Source organism: Syngnathus floridae, chromosome 16 (assembly GCF_059516105.1).
Source record: "Syngnathus floridae isolate MCC-2025c chromosome 16, RoL_Sflo_1.0, whole genome shotgun sequence".
Taxonomy (NCBI): Eukaryota; Metazoa; Chordata; class Actinopteri; order Syngnathiformes; family Syngnathidae; genus Syngnathus; species Syngnathus floridae.
The window spans coordinates 11,958,933-11,975,597 of NC_142428.1; positions in this window are offsets into that span (position 1 = coordinate 11,958,933).

A 16,665-nucleotide genomic window follows, 5' to 3' on the forward strand; every position below is an offset into this window, starting at 1 on the left:
AGGAGCACATTTCAGAAAACGTGCTCAGCTCGTCGAGAAAATGCGATTTAAGCAATAAAATTAAAAATGCACCTAAAACCTAAACCAAACGTTGCAGGTGCTTATTTCTTCATGCGCAGTGGTCAACGCGGCACTCTCTAGCTGCCAGGAGCACTTTTTACTACGCGCACCCAACCAGAGCGACGGGAGGAGCACATTTTAGAAAACGTGCTCAGCTCGTCGAGAGAATGCGATTTAAGCAATAAAATAAAAAATGCACCTAAAACCTAAACCAAACGTTGCAGGTGCTTATTTCTTCGTGCGCAGTGGTCAACGCGGCGCTCCCTAGCTGCCAGGAGCTCTTTTTACTGTGCGCACCCAACCAGAGCGACGGGAGGAGCACATTTCAGAAAACGTGCTCAGCTCGTCGAGAAAATGCGATTTAAACAATAAAATTAAAAATGCACCTAAAACCTAAACCAAACGTTGCAGGTGCTTATTTCTTCGTGTGCAGTGGTCAACGCGGCACTCCCTAGCTGCCAGGAGCACTTTTTACTGTGCGCACCCAACCAGAGTGACGGAAGGAGCACATTTCAGAAAACGTACTCAGCTCGTCGAGAAAATGTGATTTAAGCAATAAAATTAAAAATGCACCTAAACCCTAGACCAAACGTTGCAGGTGGTTATTTCTTCATGCGCAGTGGTCAACGCGGCACTCTCTAGCTGCCAAGAGCACTTTTTACTGTGCGCACCCAACCAGAGTGACGGGAGGAGCACATTTCAGAAAACGTGCTCAGCTCGTTGAGAAAATGCAATTTAAGCAATAAAATTAAAAATGCACCTAAAACCTAAACCAAACGTTGCAGGTGCTTATTTCTTCATGTGCAGTGGTCAACGCGGAACTCCCTAGCTGCCAAGAGCACTTTTTACTATGCGCACCCAACCAGAGCGACGGGAGGAGCACATTTCAGAAAACGTGCTCAGCTCGTCGAGAAACTGCGATTTAAGCAATAAAATTAAAAATGCACCTAAAACCTAAACCAAACGTTGCAGGTGGTTATTTCTTCATGCGCAGTGGTCAACGCGGCACTCTCTAGCTGCCAGGAGCACTTTTTACTACGCGCACCCAACCAGAGCGACGGGAGGAGCACATTTCAGAAAACGTGCTCAGCTCGTCGAGAGAATGCGATTTAAGCAATAATATAAAAAATGCACCTAAAACCTAAACAAAACGTTGCAGGTGCTTATTTCTTTGTGCGCAGTGGTCAACGCGGCACTCTCTAGCTGCCAAGAGCACTTTTTACTATGCGCACCCAACCAGAGTGACGGGATGAGCATATTTCAGAAAGCGCGCTCAGCTCGTCGAGAAAATGCGATTTAAGCAATAAAATTAAAAATGCACCTAAAACCTAAACCAAACGTTGCAGGTGCTTATTTCTTCGTGCGCAGTGGTCAACGCGGCACTCCCTAGCTGCCAGGAGCACTTTTTACTGTGCGCACCCAACCAGAGTGACGGAAGGAGCACATTTCAGAAAACGTACTCAGCTCGTCGAGAAAATGCGATTTAAGCAATAAAATTAAAAATGCACCTAAAACCTAAACCAAACGTTGCAGGTGCCTATTTCTTCATGTGCAGTGGTCAACGCGGCACTCTCTAGCTGCCAGGAGGACTTTTTACTATGCGTGCACAACCAGAGCGACGGGAGGAGCACATTTAAGAAAACGTGCTCAGCTCGTCGAGAAAATGCGATTTAAGCAATAAAATTTAAAATGCACCTAAAACCTAAACAAAACGTTGCAGGTGCTTATTTCTTCATGCGCAGTGCTCAACGCGGCACTCCCTAGCTGCCAGGAGCACTTTTTACTGTGCGCACCCAACCAGAGTGACGGGAGGAGCACATTTCAGAAAACGTGCTCAGCTCGTCGAGAAAATGCGATTTAAGCAATAAAATTAAAAATGCACCCAAAACCTAAACCAAACGTTGCAGGTGGTTATTTCTTCAAGCGCAGTGGTCAACGCGGCACTCTCTAGCTGCCAAGAGCACTTTTTACTATGCGCACCCAACCAGAGTGACGGGAGGAGCACATTTCAGAAAACGTGCTCAGCTCGTCGAGAAAATGCGATTTAAGCAATAAAATTAAAAATGCTCCTAAAACCTAAACCAAACGTTGCAGGTGCTTATTTCTTCATGCGCAGTGGTCAACGCGGCACTCTCTAGCTGCCAGGAGCACTTTTTTACGCGCACCCAACCAGAGCGACGGGAGGAGCACATTTCAGAAAACGTGCTCAGCTCGTCGAGAGAATGCGATTCAAGCAATAAAATTAAAAATGCACCTAAAACCTAAACCAAACGTTGCAGGTGCTTATTTCTTCGTGCGCAGTGGTCAACGCGGCACTCCCTAGCTGCCAGGAGCTCTTTTTACTGTGCGCACCCAACCAGAGCGACGGGAGGAGCACATTTCAGAAAACGTGCTCAGCTTGTCGAGAAAATGCGATTGAAGCAATAAAATTAAAAATGCACCTAAACCTAAACCAAACGTTGCAGGTGCTTATTTCTTCATGCGCAGTGGTCAACGCGGCACTCTCTAGCTGCCAGGAGCACTTTTTACTATGCGCGCCCAACCAGAGCGACGGGAGGAGCACATTTCAGAAAACGTGCTCAGCTCGTCGAGAAAATGCGATTTAAGCAATAAAATAAAAAATGCACCTAAAACCTAAACCAAACGTTGCAGGTGCTTATTTCTTCATGCGCAGTGGTCAACGCGGCACTCCCGAGCTGCCAAGAGCACTTTTTACTGTGCGCACCCAACCAGAGCGAGGGGAGGAGCACATTTCAGAAAACGTGCTCAGCTCGTCGAGAAAATGCGATTTAAGCAATAAAATTAAAAATGCACCTAAAACCTAAACCAAACGTTGCAGGTGCTTATTTCTTCATGCGCAGTGGTCAACGCGGCACTCTCTAGCTGCCAAGAGCACTTTTTACTGTGCGCACCCAACCAGAGTGACGGGAGGAGCACATTTCAGAAAACGTGCTCAGCTCGTCGAGAAAATGCGATTTAAGCAATAAGATTAAAAATGCACCTAAAACCTAAACCAAACGTTGCAGGTGCTTATTTCTTCATGCGCAGTGGTCAACGCGGCACTCTCTAGCTGCCAGGAGCACTTTTTACTACGCGCACCCAACCAGAGCGACGGGAGGAGCACATTTCAGAAAACGTGCTCAGCTCGTCGAGAGAATGCGATTTAAGCAATAAAATAAAAAATGCACCTAAAACCTAAACCAAACGTTGAAGGTGCTTATTTCTTCGAGCGCAGTGGTCAACGCGGCACTCCCTAGCTGCCAGGAGATCTTTTTACTGTGCGCATCCAACCAGAGCGACGGGAGGAGCACATTTCAGAAAACGTGCTCAGCTCGTCGAGAAAATGCGATTTAAGCAATAAAATTAAAAATGCACCTAAAACCTAACCCAAACATTGCAGGTGCTTATTTCTTCATGCGCAGTGGTCAACGCGGCACTCCCTAGCTGCCAAGAGCACTTTTTACTGTGCACACCCAACCAGAGAGACGGGAGGACCACATTTCAGAAAACGTGCTCAGCTCGTCAAGAAAATGCGATTTAAGCAATAAAATTAAAATTGCACCTAAAACCTAAACCAAACGTTGCAGGTGCTTATTTCTTCATGCGCAGTGGTCAACGCGGCACTCTCTAGCTGCCAGGAGCACTTTTTACTATGCGCGCACAACCAGAGCGACGGGAGGAGCACATTTCAGAAAAGGTGCTCAGCTCGTCGAGAAAATGCGATTTAAGCAATAAAATTAAAAATGCACCTAAAACCTAAACCAAACGTTGCAGGTGCTTATTTCTTCGTGCGCAGTGCTCAACGCGGCACTCCCTAGCTGCCAGGAGCACTTTTTACTGTGCGCACCCAACCAGAGTGACGGGAGGAGCACATTTCAGAAAACGTGCTCAGCTCGTCGAGAAAATGCGATTTAAGCAATAAAATTAAAAATGCACCTAAAACCTAAACCAAACGTTGCAGGTGCTTATTTCTTCATGCGCAGTGGTCAACGCGGCACTCTCTAGCTGCCAAGAGCACTTTTTACTGTGCGCACCCAACCAGAGTGACGAGAGGAGCACATTTCAGAAAACGTGCTCAGCTCGTCGAGAAAATGCGATTTAAGCAATTAAATTAAAAATGCACCTAAAACCTAAACCAAACGTTGCAGGTGCTTATTTCTTCGTGCGCAGTGCTCAACGCGGCACTCCCTAGCTGCCAGGAGCACTTTTTACTGTGCGCACCCAACCAGAGTGACGGGAGGAGCACATTTCAGAAAACGTGCTCAGCTCGTCGAGAAAATGCGATTTAAGCAATAAGATTAAAAATGCACCTAAAACCTAAACCAAACGTTGCAGGTGCTTATTTCTTCGTGCGCAGTGGTCAACGCGGCACTCTCTAGCTGCCAGGAGCACTTTTTACTACGCGCACCCAACCAGAGCGACGGGAGGAGCACATTTCAGAAAACGTGCTCAGCTCGTCGAGAGAATGCGATTTAAGCAATAAAATAAAAAATGCACCTAAAACCTAAACCAAACGTTGCAGGTGCTTATTTCTTCGTGCGCAGTGGTCAACGCGGCACTCCCTAACTGCCAGGAGCTCTTTTTACTGTGCGCACCCAACCAGAGCGACGGGAGGAGCACATTTCAGAAAACGTGCTCAGCTCGTCGAGAAAATGCGATTTAAGCAATAAAATTAAAAATGCACCTAAAACCTAAACCAAACGTTGCAGGTGCTTATTTCTTCATGCGCAGTGGTCAACGCGGCACTCTCTAGCTGCCAGGAGCACTTTTTACTACGCGCACCCAACCAGAGCGACGGGAGGAGCACATTTTAGAAAACGTGCTCAGCTCGTCGAGAGAATGCGATTTAAGCAATAAAATAAAAAATGCACCTAAAACCTAAACCAAACGTTGCAGGTGCTTATTTCTTCGTGCGCAGTGGTCAACGCGGCGCTCCCTAGCTGCCAGGAGCTCTTTTTACTGTGCGCACCCAACCAGAGCGACGGGAGGAGCACATTTCAGAAAACGTGCTCAGCTCGTCGAGAAAATGCGATTTAAACAATAAAATTAAAAATGCACCTAAAACCTAAACCAAACGTTGCAGGTGCTTATTTCTTCGTGTGCAGTGGTCAACGCGGCACTCCCTAGCTGCCAGGAGCACTTTTTACTGTGCGCACCCAACCAGAGTGACGGAAGGAGCACATTTCAGAAAACGTACTCAGCTCGTCGAGAAAATGTGATTTAAGCAATAAAATTAAAAATGCACCTAAACCCTAGACCAAACGTTGCAGGTGGTTATTTCTTCATGCGCAGTGGTCAGCGCGGCACTCTCTAGCTGCCAAGAGCACTTTTTACTGTGCGCACCCAACCAGAGTGACGGGAGGAGCACATTTCAGAAAACGTGCTCAGCTCGTTGAGAAAATGCAATTTAAGCAATAAAATTAAAAATGCACCTAAAACCTAAACCAAACGTTGCAGGTGCTTATTTCTTCATGTGCAGTGGTCAACGCGGAACTCCCTAGCTGCCAAGAGCACTTTTTACTATGCGCACCCAACCAGAGCGACGGGAGGAGCACATTTCAGAAAACGTGCTCAGCTCGTCGAGAAACTGCGATTTAAGCAATAAAATTAAAAATGCACCTAAAACCTAAACCAAACGTTGCAGGTGGTTATTTCTTCATGCGCAGTGGTCAACGCGGCACTCTCTAGCTGCCAGGAGCACTTTTTACTACGCGCACCCAACCAGAGCGACGGGAGGAGCACATTTCAGAAAACGTGCTCAGCTCGTCGAGAGAATGCGATTTAAGCAATAATATAAAAAATGCACCTAAAACCTAAACAAAACGTTGCAGGTGCTTATTTCTTTGTGCGCAGTGGTCAACGCGGCACTCTCTAGCTGCCAAGAGCACTTTTTACTATGCGCACCCAACCAGAGTGACGGGATGAGCATATTTCAGAAAGCGCGCTCAGCTCGTCGAGAAAATGCGATTTAAGCAATAAAATTAAAAATGCACCTAAAACCTAAACCAAACGTTGCAGGTGCTTATTTCTTCGTGCGCAGTGGTCAACGCGGCACTCCCTAGCTGCCAGGAGCACTTTTTACTGTGCGCACCCAACCAGAGTGACGGAAGGAGCACATTTCAGAAAACGTACTCAGCTCGTCGAGAAAATGCGATTTAAGCAATAAAATTAAAAATGCACCTAAAACCTAAACCAAACGTTGCAGGTGCCTATTTCTTCATGTGCAGTGGTCAACGCGGCACTCTCTAGCTGCCAGGAGGACTTTTTACTATGCGTGCACAACCAGAGCGACGGGAGGAGCACATTTAAGAAAACGTGCTCAGCTCGTCGAGAAAATGCGATTTAAGCAATAAAATTTAAAATGCACCTAAAACCTAAACAAAACGTTGCAGGTGCTTATTTCTTTGTGCGCAGTGGTCAACGCGGCACTCTTTAGCTGCCAAGAGCACTTTTTACTATGCGCACCCAACCAGAGTGACGGGAGGAGCACATTTCAGAAAACGTGCTCAGCTCGTCGAGAAAATGCGATTTAAGCAATAAAATTAAAAATGCACCTAAAACCTAAACCAAACGTTGCAGCTGCTTATTTCTTCGTGCGCAGTGGTCAACGCGGAACTCCCTAGCTGCCAGGAGCTATTTTTAATGTGCGCACCCAACCAGAGCGACGGGAGGAGCACATTTCAGAAAACGTGCTCAGCTCGTCGAGAAAATGCGATTTAAGCAATAAAATTAAAAATGCACCTAAAACCTAAACCAAACGTTGCAGGTGCTTATTTCTTCGTGCGCAGTGCTCAACGCGGCACTCCCTAGCTGCCAGGAGCACTTTTTACTGTGCGCACCCAACCAGAGTGACGGGAGGAGCGCATTTCAGAAAACGTGCTCAGCTCGTCGAGAAAATGCGATTTAAGCAATAAAATTAAAAATGCACCTAAAACCTAAACCAAACGTTGCAGGTGCTTATTTCTTCATGCGCAGTGGTCAACGCGGCACTCTCTAGCTGCCAAGAGCACTTTTTACTGTGCGCACCCAACCAGAGTGACGGGAGGAGCACATTTCAGAAAACGTGCTCAGCTCGTCGAGAAAATGCGATTTAAGCAATAAGATTAAAAATGCACCTAAAACCTAAACCAAACGTTGCAGGTGCTTATTTCTTCATGCGCAGTGGTCAACGCGGCACTCTCTAGCTGCCAGGAGCACTTTTTACTACGCGCACCCAACCAGAGCGACGGGAGGAGCACATTTAAGAAAACGTGCTCAGCTCGTCGAGAGAATGCGATTTAAGCAATAAAATAAAAAATGCACCTAAAACCTAAACCAAACGTTGCAGGTTCTTATTTCTTCGTGCGCAGTGGTCAACGCGGCACTCCCTAGCTGCCAGGAGCTCTTTTTACTGTGCGCACCCAACCAGAGCGACGGGAGGAGCACATTTCAGAAAACGTGCTCAGCTCGTCGAGAAAATGCGATTTAAGCAATAAAATTAAAAATGCACCTAAAACCTAAACCAAACGTTGCAGGTGCCTATTTCTTCATGCGCAGTGGTCAACGCGGCACTCTCTAGCTGCCAGGAGCACTTTTTACTACGCGCACCCAACCAGAGCGACGGGAGGAGCACATTTCAGAAAACGTGCTCAGCTCGTCGAGAGAATGCGATTTAAGCATTAAAATAAAAAATGCACCTAAAACCTAAACCAAACGTTGCAGGTGCTTATTTCTTCGTGCGCAGTGCTCAACGCGGCACTCCCTAGCTGCCAGGAGCTCTTTTTACTGTGTGCACCCAACCAGAGCGACGGGAGGAGCACATTTCAGAAAATTTGCTCAGCTCGTCGAGAGAATGCGATTTAAGCAATAAAATAAAAAATGCACCTATAACCTAAACCAAACGTTGCAGGTGCTTATTTCTTCGTGCGCAGTGGTCAACGCGGCACTCCCTAGCTGCCAGGAGCTCTTTTTACTGTGCGCACCCAACCAGAGCGACGGGAGGAGCACATTTCAGAAAACGTGCTCAGCTCGTCGAGAAAATGCGATTTAAACAATAAAATTAAAAATGCACCTAAAACCTAAACCAAACGTTGCAGGTGCTTATTTCTTCGTGCGCAGTGGTCAACGCGGCACTCTCTAGCTGCCAGGAGCACTTTTTACTGTGCGCACCCAACCAGAGTGACGGGAGGAGCACATTTCAGAAAACGTGCTCAGCTCGTCGAGAAAATGCGATTTAAGCAATATAATTAAAAATGCACCTAAAACCTAAACCAAACGTTGCAGGTGCTTATTTCTTCATGCGCAGTGGTCAACGCGGCACTCTCTAGCTGCCAAGAGCACTTTTTACTGTGCGCACCCAACCAGAGTGACGGGAGGAGCACATTTCAGAAAACGTGCTCAGCTCGTCGAGAAAATGCGATTTAAGCAATAAGATTAAAAATGCACCTAAAACCTAAACCAAACGTTTCAGGTGCTTATTTCTTCATGCGCAGTGGTCAACGCTGCACTCTCTAGCTGCCAGGAGCACTTTTTACTACGCGCACCCAACCAGAGCGACGGGAGGAGCACATTTCAGAAAACGTGCGCAGCTCGTCGAGAGAATGCGATTTAAGCAATAAAATAAAAAATGCACCTAAAACCTAAACCAAACGTTGCAGGTGCTTATTTCTTCGTGCGCAGTGGTCAACGCGGCACTCCCTAGCTGCCAGGAGCTCTTTTTACTGTGCGCACCCAACCAGAGCGACGGGAGGAGCACATTTCAGAAAACGTGCTCAGCTCGTCGAGAAAATGCGATTTAAGCAATAAAATTAAAAATGCACCTAAAACCTAAACCAAACGTTGCAGGTGCTTATTTCTTCGTGCGCAGTGGTCAACGCGGCACTCCCTAGCTGCTAGGAGCTCTTTTTACTGTGTGCACCCAACCAGAGCGACGGGAGGAGCACATTTCAGAAAACGTGCTCAGCTCGTCGAGAGAATGCGATTTAAGCAATAAAATAAAAAATGCACCTAAAACCTAAACCAAACGTTGCAGGTGCTTATTTCTTCGTGCGCAGTGGTCAACGCGGAACTCCCTAGCTGCCAGGAGCTCTTTTTACTGTGCGCACCCAACCAGAGCGACGGGAGGAGCCCATTTAAGAAAAGGTGCTCAGCTCGTCGAGAAAATGCGATTTAAGCAATAAAATTAAAAATGCACCTAAAACCTAAACCAAACGTTGCAGGTGCTTATTTCTTCGTGCGCAGTGCTCAACGCGGCACTCCCTAGCTGCCAGGAGCACTTTTTACTGTGCGCACCCAACCAGAGTGACGGGAGGAGCACATTTCAGAAAACGTGCTCAGCTCGTCGAGAAAATGCGATTTAAGCAATAAAATTAAAAATGCACCTAAAACCTAAACCAAACGTTGCAGGTGCTTATTTCTTCATGCGCAGTGGTCAACGCGGCACTCTCTAGCTGCCAAGAGCACTTTTTACTGTGTGCACCCAACCAGAGTGACGGGAGGAGCACATTTCAGAAAACGTGCTCAGCTCGTCGAGAAAATGCGATTTAAGCAATAAGATTAAAAATGCACCTAAAACCTAAACCAAACGTTGCAGGTGCTTATTTCTTCATGCGCAGTGGTCAACGCGGCACTCTCTAGCTGCCAGGAGCTCTTTTTACTACGCGCACCCAACCAGAGCGACGGGAGGAGCATATTTTAGAAAACGTGCTCAGCTCGTCGAGAGAATGCGATTTAAGCAATAAAATAAAAAATGCACCTAAAACCTAAACCAAACGTTGCAGGTGCTTATTTCTTCGTGCGCAGTGGTCAACGCGGCACTCCCTAGCTGCCAGGAGCTCTTTTTACTGTGCGCACCCAACCAGAGCGACGGGAGGAGCACATTTCAGAAAACGTGCTCAGCTCGTCGAGAAAATGCGATTTAAGCAATAAAATTAAAAATGCACCTAAAACCTAAACCAAACGTTGCAGGTGCTTATTTCTTCGTGCGCAGTGCTCAACGCGGCACTCCCTAGCTGCCAGGAGCACTTTTTACTGTGCGCACCCAACCAGAGTGACGGGAGGAGCACATTTCAGAAAACGTGCTCAGCTCGTCGAGAAAATGCGATTTAAGCAATAAAATTAAAAATGCACCTAAAACCTAAACCAAACGTTGCAGGTGCTTATTTCTTCGTGCGCAGTGGTCAACTCGGAACTCCCTAGCTGCCAGGAGCTCTTTTTACTGTGTGCACCCAACCAGAGCGACGGGAGGAGCACATTTCAGAAAACGTGCTCAGCTCGTCGAGAGAATGCGATTTAAGCAATAAAATAAAAAATGCACCTAAAACCTAAACCAAACGTTGCAGGTGCTTATTTCTTCGTGCGCAGTGGTCAACGCGGAACTCCCTAGCTGCCAGGAGCTCTTTTTACTGTGCGCACCCAACCAGAGCGACGGGAGGAGCCCATTTCAGAAAACGTGCTCAGCTCGTCGAGAAAATGCGATTTAAGCAATAAAATTAAAAATGCACCTAAAACCTAAACCAAACGTTGCAGGTGCTTATTTCTTCGTGCGCAGTGCTCAACGCGGCACTCCCTAGCTGCCAGGAGCACTTTTTACTGTGCGCACCCAACCAGAGCGACGGGAGGAGCACATTTCAGAAAACGTGCTCAGCTCGTCGAGAAAATGCGATTCAAGCAATAAAATTAAAAATGCACCTAAAACCTAAACCAAACGTTGCAGGTGCTTATTTCTTCATGCGCAGTGGTCAACGCGGCACTCTCTAGCTGCCAAGAGCACTTTTTACTGTGCGCACCCAACCAGAGTGACGGGAGGAGCACATTTCAGAAAACGTGCTCAGCTCGTCGAGAAAATGCGATTTAAGCAATAAGATTAAAAATGCACCTAAAACCTAAACCAAACGTTGCAGGTGCTTATTTCTTCATGCGCAGTGGTCAACGTGGCACTCTCTAGCTGCCAGGAGCACTTTTTACTGTGTGCACCCAACCAGAGTGACGGGAGGACCAGATTTCAGAAAACGTGCTCAGCTCGTCGAGAAAATGCGATTTAAGCAATAAAATTAAAAATGCACCTAAAACCTAAACCAAACGTTGCAGGTGCTTATTTCTTCATGCGCATTGGTCAACGCGGCACTCTCTAGCTGCCAAGAGCACTTTTTACTGTGCGCACCCAACCAGAGCGACGGGAGGAGCACATTTCAGAAAACGTGCTCAGCTCGTCGAGAAAATGCGATTTAAGCAATAAAATTAAAAATGCACCTAAAACCTAAACCAAACGTTGCAGGTGCTTATTTCTTCATGCGCAGTGGTCAACGCGGCACTCTCTAGCTGCCAAGAGCACTTTTTACTGTGCGCACCCAACCAGAGTGACGGGAGGAGCACATTTCAGAAAACGTGCTCAGCTCGTCGAGAAAATGCGATTTAAGCAATAAGATTAAAAATGCACCTAAAACCTAAACCAAACGTTGCAGGTGCTTATTTCTTCATGCGCAGTGGTCAACGCGGCACTCTCTAGCTGCCAGGAGCACTTTTTACTACGCGCACCCAACCAGAGCGACGGGAGGAGCACATTTCAGAAAACGTGCTCAGCTCGTCGAGAGAATGCGATTTAAGCAATAAAATAAAAAATGGACCTAAAACCTAAACCAAACGTTGCAGGTGCTTATTTCTTCGTGCGCAGTGGTCAACGCGGCACTCCCTAGCTGCCAGGCGCTCTTTTTACTGTCTGCACCCAACCAGAGCGACGGGAGGAGCACATTTCAGAAAACGTGCTCAGCTCGTCGAGAGAATGCGATTTAAGCAATAAAATAAAAAATGCACCTAAAACCTAAACCAAACGTTGCAGGTGCTTATTTCTTCGTGCGCAGTGGTCAACGCGGAACTCCCTAGCTGCCAGGAGCTCTTTTTACTGTGCGCACCCAACCAGAGCGACGGGAGGAGCCCATTTCAGAAAAGGTGCTCAGCTCGTCGAGAAAATGCGATTTAAGCAATAAAATTAAAAATGCACCTAAAACCTAAACCAAACGTTGCAGGTGCTTATTTCTTCGTGCGCAGTGCTCAACGCGGCACTCCCTAGCTGCCAGGAGCACTTTTTACTGTGCGCACCCAACCAGAGTGACGGGAGGAGCACATTTCAGAAAACGTGCTCAGCTCGTCGAGAAAATGCGATTTAAGCAATAAAATTAAAAATGCACCTAAAACCTAAACCAAACGTTGCAGGTGCTTATTTCTTCATGCGCAGTGGTCAACGCGGCACTCTCTAGCTGCCAAGAGCACTTTTTACTGTGCGCACCCAACCAGAGCGACGGGAGGAGCACATTTCAGAAAACGTGCTCAGCTCGTCGAGAAAATGCGATTTAAGCAATAAAATTAAAAATGCTCCTAAAACCTAAACCAAACGTTGCAGGTGCTTATTTCTTCATGTGCAGTGGTCAACGCGGCACTCTCTAGCTGCCAGGAGCACTTTTTACTATGCGCGCACAACCAGAGCGACGGGAGGAGCACATTTCAGAAAACGTGCTCAGCTCGTCGAGAAAATGCGATTTAAGCAATAAAATTTAAAATGCACCCAAAACCTAAACCAAACGTTGCAGGTGCTTATTTCTTTGTGCGCAGTGGTCAACGCGGCACTCTTTAGCTGCCAAGAGCACTTTTTACTATGCGCACCCAACCAGAGTGACGGGAGGAGCACATTTCAGAAAACGTGCTCAGCTCGTCGAGAAAATGCGATTTAAGCAATAAAATTAAAAATGCACCTAAAACCTAAACCAAACGTTGCAGGTGGTTATTTCTTCATGCGCAGTGGTCAACGCGGCACTCTCTAGCTGCCAAAAGCACTTTTTACTGTGCGCACACAACCAGAGTGACGGGAGGAGCACATTTCAGAAAACGTGCTCAGCTCGTCGAGAAAATGCGATTTAAGCAATAAGATTAAAAATGCACCTAAAACCTAAACCAAACGTTGCAGGTGCTTATTTCTTCATGCGCAGTGGTCAACGCGGCACTCTCTAGCTGCCAGGAGCAGTTTTTACTACGCGCACCCAACCAGAGCGACGGGAGGAGCACATTTCAGAAAACGTGCTCAGCTCGTCGAGAGATTGCGATTTAAGCAATAAAATAAAAAATGCACCTAAAACCTAAACCAAACGTTGCAGGTGCTTATTTCTTCGTGCGCAGTGGTCAACGCGGCACTCCCTAGCTGCCAGGAGCACTTTTTACTGTGCGCACCCAACCAGAGTGTTCGGGAGGAGCACATTTCAGAAAACGTGCTCAGCTCGTCGAGAAAATGCGATTTAAGCAATAAAATTAAAAATGCACCTAAAACCTAAACCAAACGTTGCAGGTGCTTATTTCTTCATGCGCAGTGGTCAACGCGGCACTCTCTAGCTGCCAGGAGCACTTTTTACTATGCGCGCCCAACCAGAGCGACGGGAGGAGCACATTTCAGAAAACGTGCTCAGCTCGTCGAGAAAATGCGATTTAAGCAATAAAATTAAAAATGCACCTAAAACCTAAACCAAACGTTGCAGGTGCTTATTTCTTCATGCGCAGTGGTCAACGCGGCACTCCCGAGCTGCCAAGAGCACTTTTTACTGTGCGCACCCAACCAGAGCGACGGGAGGAGCACATTTCAGAAAACGTGCTCAGCTCGTCGAGAGAATGCGATTTAAGCAATAAAATTAAAAATGCACCTAAAACCTAAACCAAACGTTGCAGGTGCTTATTTCTTCGTGCGCAGTGGTCAACGCGGAACTCCCTAGCTGCCAGGAGCTCTTTTTACTGTGCGCACCCAACCAGAGCGACGGGAGGAGCACATTTCAGAAAACGTGCTCAGCTCGTCGAGAAAATGCGATTTAAGCAATAAAATTAAAAATGCAGCTAAAACCTAAACCAAACGTTGCAGTTGCTTATTTCTTCGTGCGTAGTGCTCAACGCGGCACTCCCTAGCTGCCAGGAGCACTTTTTACTGTGCGCACCCAACCAGAGTGACGGGAGGAGCACATTTCAGAAAACGTGCTCAGCTCGTCGAGAAAATGCGATTTAAGCAATAAAATTAAAAATGCACCTAAAACCTAAACCAAACGTTGCAGGTGCTTATTTCTTCGTGCGCAGTGCTCAACGCGGCACTCCCTAGCTGCCAGGAGCACTTTTTACTGTGCGCACCCAACCAGAGTGACGGGAGGAGCACATTTCAGAAAACGTGCTCAGCTCGTCGAGAAAATGCGATTTAAGCAATAAAATTAAAAATGCACCTAAAACCTAAACCAAACGTTGCAGGTGCTTATTTCTTCATGCGCAGTGGTCAACGCGGCACTCTCTAGCTGCCAGGAGCACTTTTTACTATGCGCGCACAACCAGAGCGACGGGAGGAGCACATTTCAGAAAACGTGCTCAGCTCGTCGAGAAAATGCGATTTAAGCAATAAAATTTAAAATGCACCTAAAACCTAAACCAAACGTTGCAGGTGCTTATTTCTTTGTGCGCAGTGGTCAACGCGGCACTCTTTAGCTGCCAAGAGCACTTTTTACTATGCGCACCCAACCAGAGTGACGGGAGGAGCACATTTCAGAAAACGTGCTCAGCTCGTCGAGAAAATGCGATTTAACCAATAAAATTAAAAATGCACCTAAAACCTAAACCAAACGTTGCAGGTGCTAATTTCTTCGTGCGCAGTGGTCAACGCGGCACTCCCTAGCTGCCAGGAGCTCTTTTTACTGTGCGCACCCAACCAGAGCGACGGGAGGAGCACATTTCAGAAAACGTGTTCAGCTTGTCGAGAAAATGCGATTTAAGCAATAAAACTAAAAATGCACCTAAAACCTAAACCAAACGTTGCAGGTGCTTATTTCTTCATGCGCAGTGGTCAACGCGGCACTCTCTAGCTGCCAGGAGCACTTTTTACTATGCGCGCCCAACCAGAGCGACGGGAGGAGCACGTTTCAGAAAACGTGCTCAGCTCGTCGAGAAAATGCGATTTAAGCAATAAAATTAAAAATGCACCTAAAACCTAAACCAAACGTTGCAGGTGCTTATTTCTTCATGTGCAGTGGTCAACGCGGAACTCCCTAGCTGCCAGGAGCTCTTTTTACTGTGCGCACCCAACCAGAGCGACGGGAGGAGCCCATTTCAGAAAACGTGCTCAGCTCGTCGAGAAAATGCGATTTAAGCAATAAAATTAAAAATGCAACTAAAACCTAAACCAAACGTTGCAGGTGCTTATTTCTTCGTGCGCAGTGCTCAACGCGGCACTCCCTAGCTGCCAAGAGCACTTTTTACTGTGCGCACCCAACCAGAGCGACGGGAGGAGCACATTTCAGAAAACGTGCTCAGCTCGTCGAGAAAATGCGATTTAAGCAATAAAATTAAAAATGCACCTAAAACCTAAACCAAACGTTGCAGGTGCTTATTTCTTCATGCGCAGTGGTCAACGCGGCACTCTCTAGCTGCCAAGAGCACTTTTTACTGTGCGCACCCAACCAGAGTGACGGGAGGAGCACATTTCAGAAAACGTGCTCAGCTCGTCGAGAAAATGCGATTTAAGCAATAAGATTAAAAATGCACCTAAAACCTAAACCAAACGTTGCAGGTGCTTATTTCTTCATGCGCAGTGGTCAACGTGGCACTCTCTAGCTGCCAGGAGCACTTTTTACTGTGTGCACCCAACCAGAGTGACGGGAGGAGCACATTTCAGAAAACGTGCTCAGCTCGTCGAGAAAATGCGATTTAAGCAATAAAATTAAAAATGCACCTAAAACCTAAACCAAACGTTGCAGGTGCTTATTTCTTCATGCGCAGTGGTCAACGCGGCACTCTCTAGCTGCCAAGAGCACTTTTTACTGTGCGCACCCAACCAGAGTGACGGGAGGAGCACATTTCAGAAAACGTGCTCAGCTCGTCGAGAAAATGCGATTTAAGCAATAAGATCAAAAATGCACCTAAAACCTAAACCAAACGTTGCAGGTGCTTATTTCTTCGTGCGCAGTGCTCAACGCGGCACTCCCTAGCTGCCAGGAGCACTTTTTACTGTGCGCACCCAACCAGAGTGACGGGAGGAGCACATTTCAGAAAACGTGCTCAGCTCGTCGAGAGAATGCGATTTAAGCAATAAAATTAAAAATGCACCTAAAACCTAAACCAAACGTTGCAGGTGCTTATTTCTTCGTGCGCAGTGGTCAACGCGGCACTCCCTAGCTGCCAGGAGCTCTTTTTACTGTGCGCACCCAACCAGAGCGACGGGAGGAGCACATTTCAGAAAACGTGCTCAGCTCGTCGAGAAAATGCGATTTAAGCAATAAAATTAAAAATGCACCTAAAACCTAAACCAAACGTTGCAGGTGCTTATTTATTCATGCGCAGTGGTCAACGCGGCACTCCCGAGCTGCCAAGAGCACTTTTTATTGTGCGCACCCAACCAGAGCGACGGGAGGTGCACATTTCAGAAAAGGTGCTCAGCTCGTCGAGAGAATGCGATTTAAGCAATAAAATTAAAAATGCACCTAAAACCTAAACCAAACGTTGCAGGTGCTTATTTCTTCGTGCGCAGTGCTCAACGCGGCACTCCCTAGCTGCCAGGAGCACTTTTTACTGTGCGCACCCAACCAGAGTGACGGGAGGAGCACATTTCAGAAAACGTGC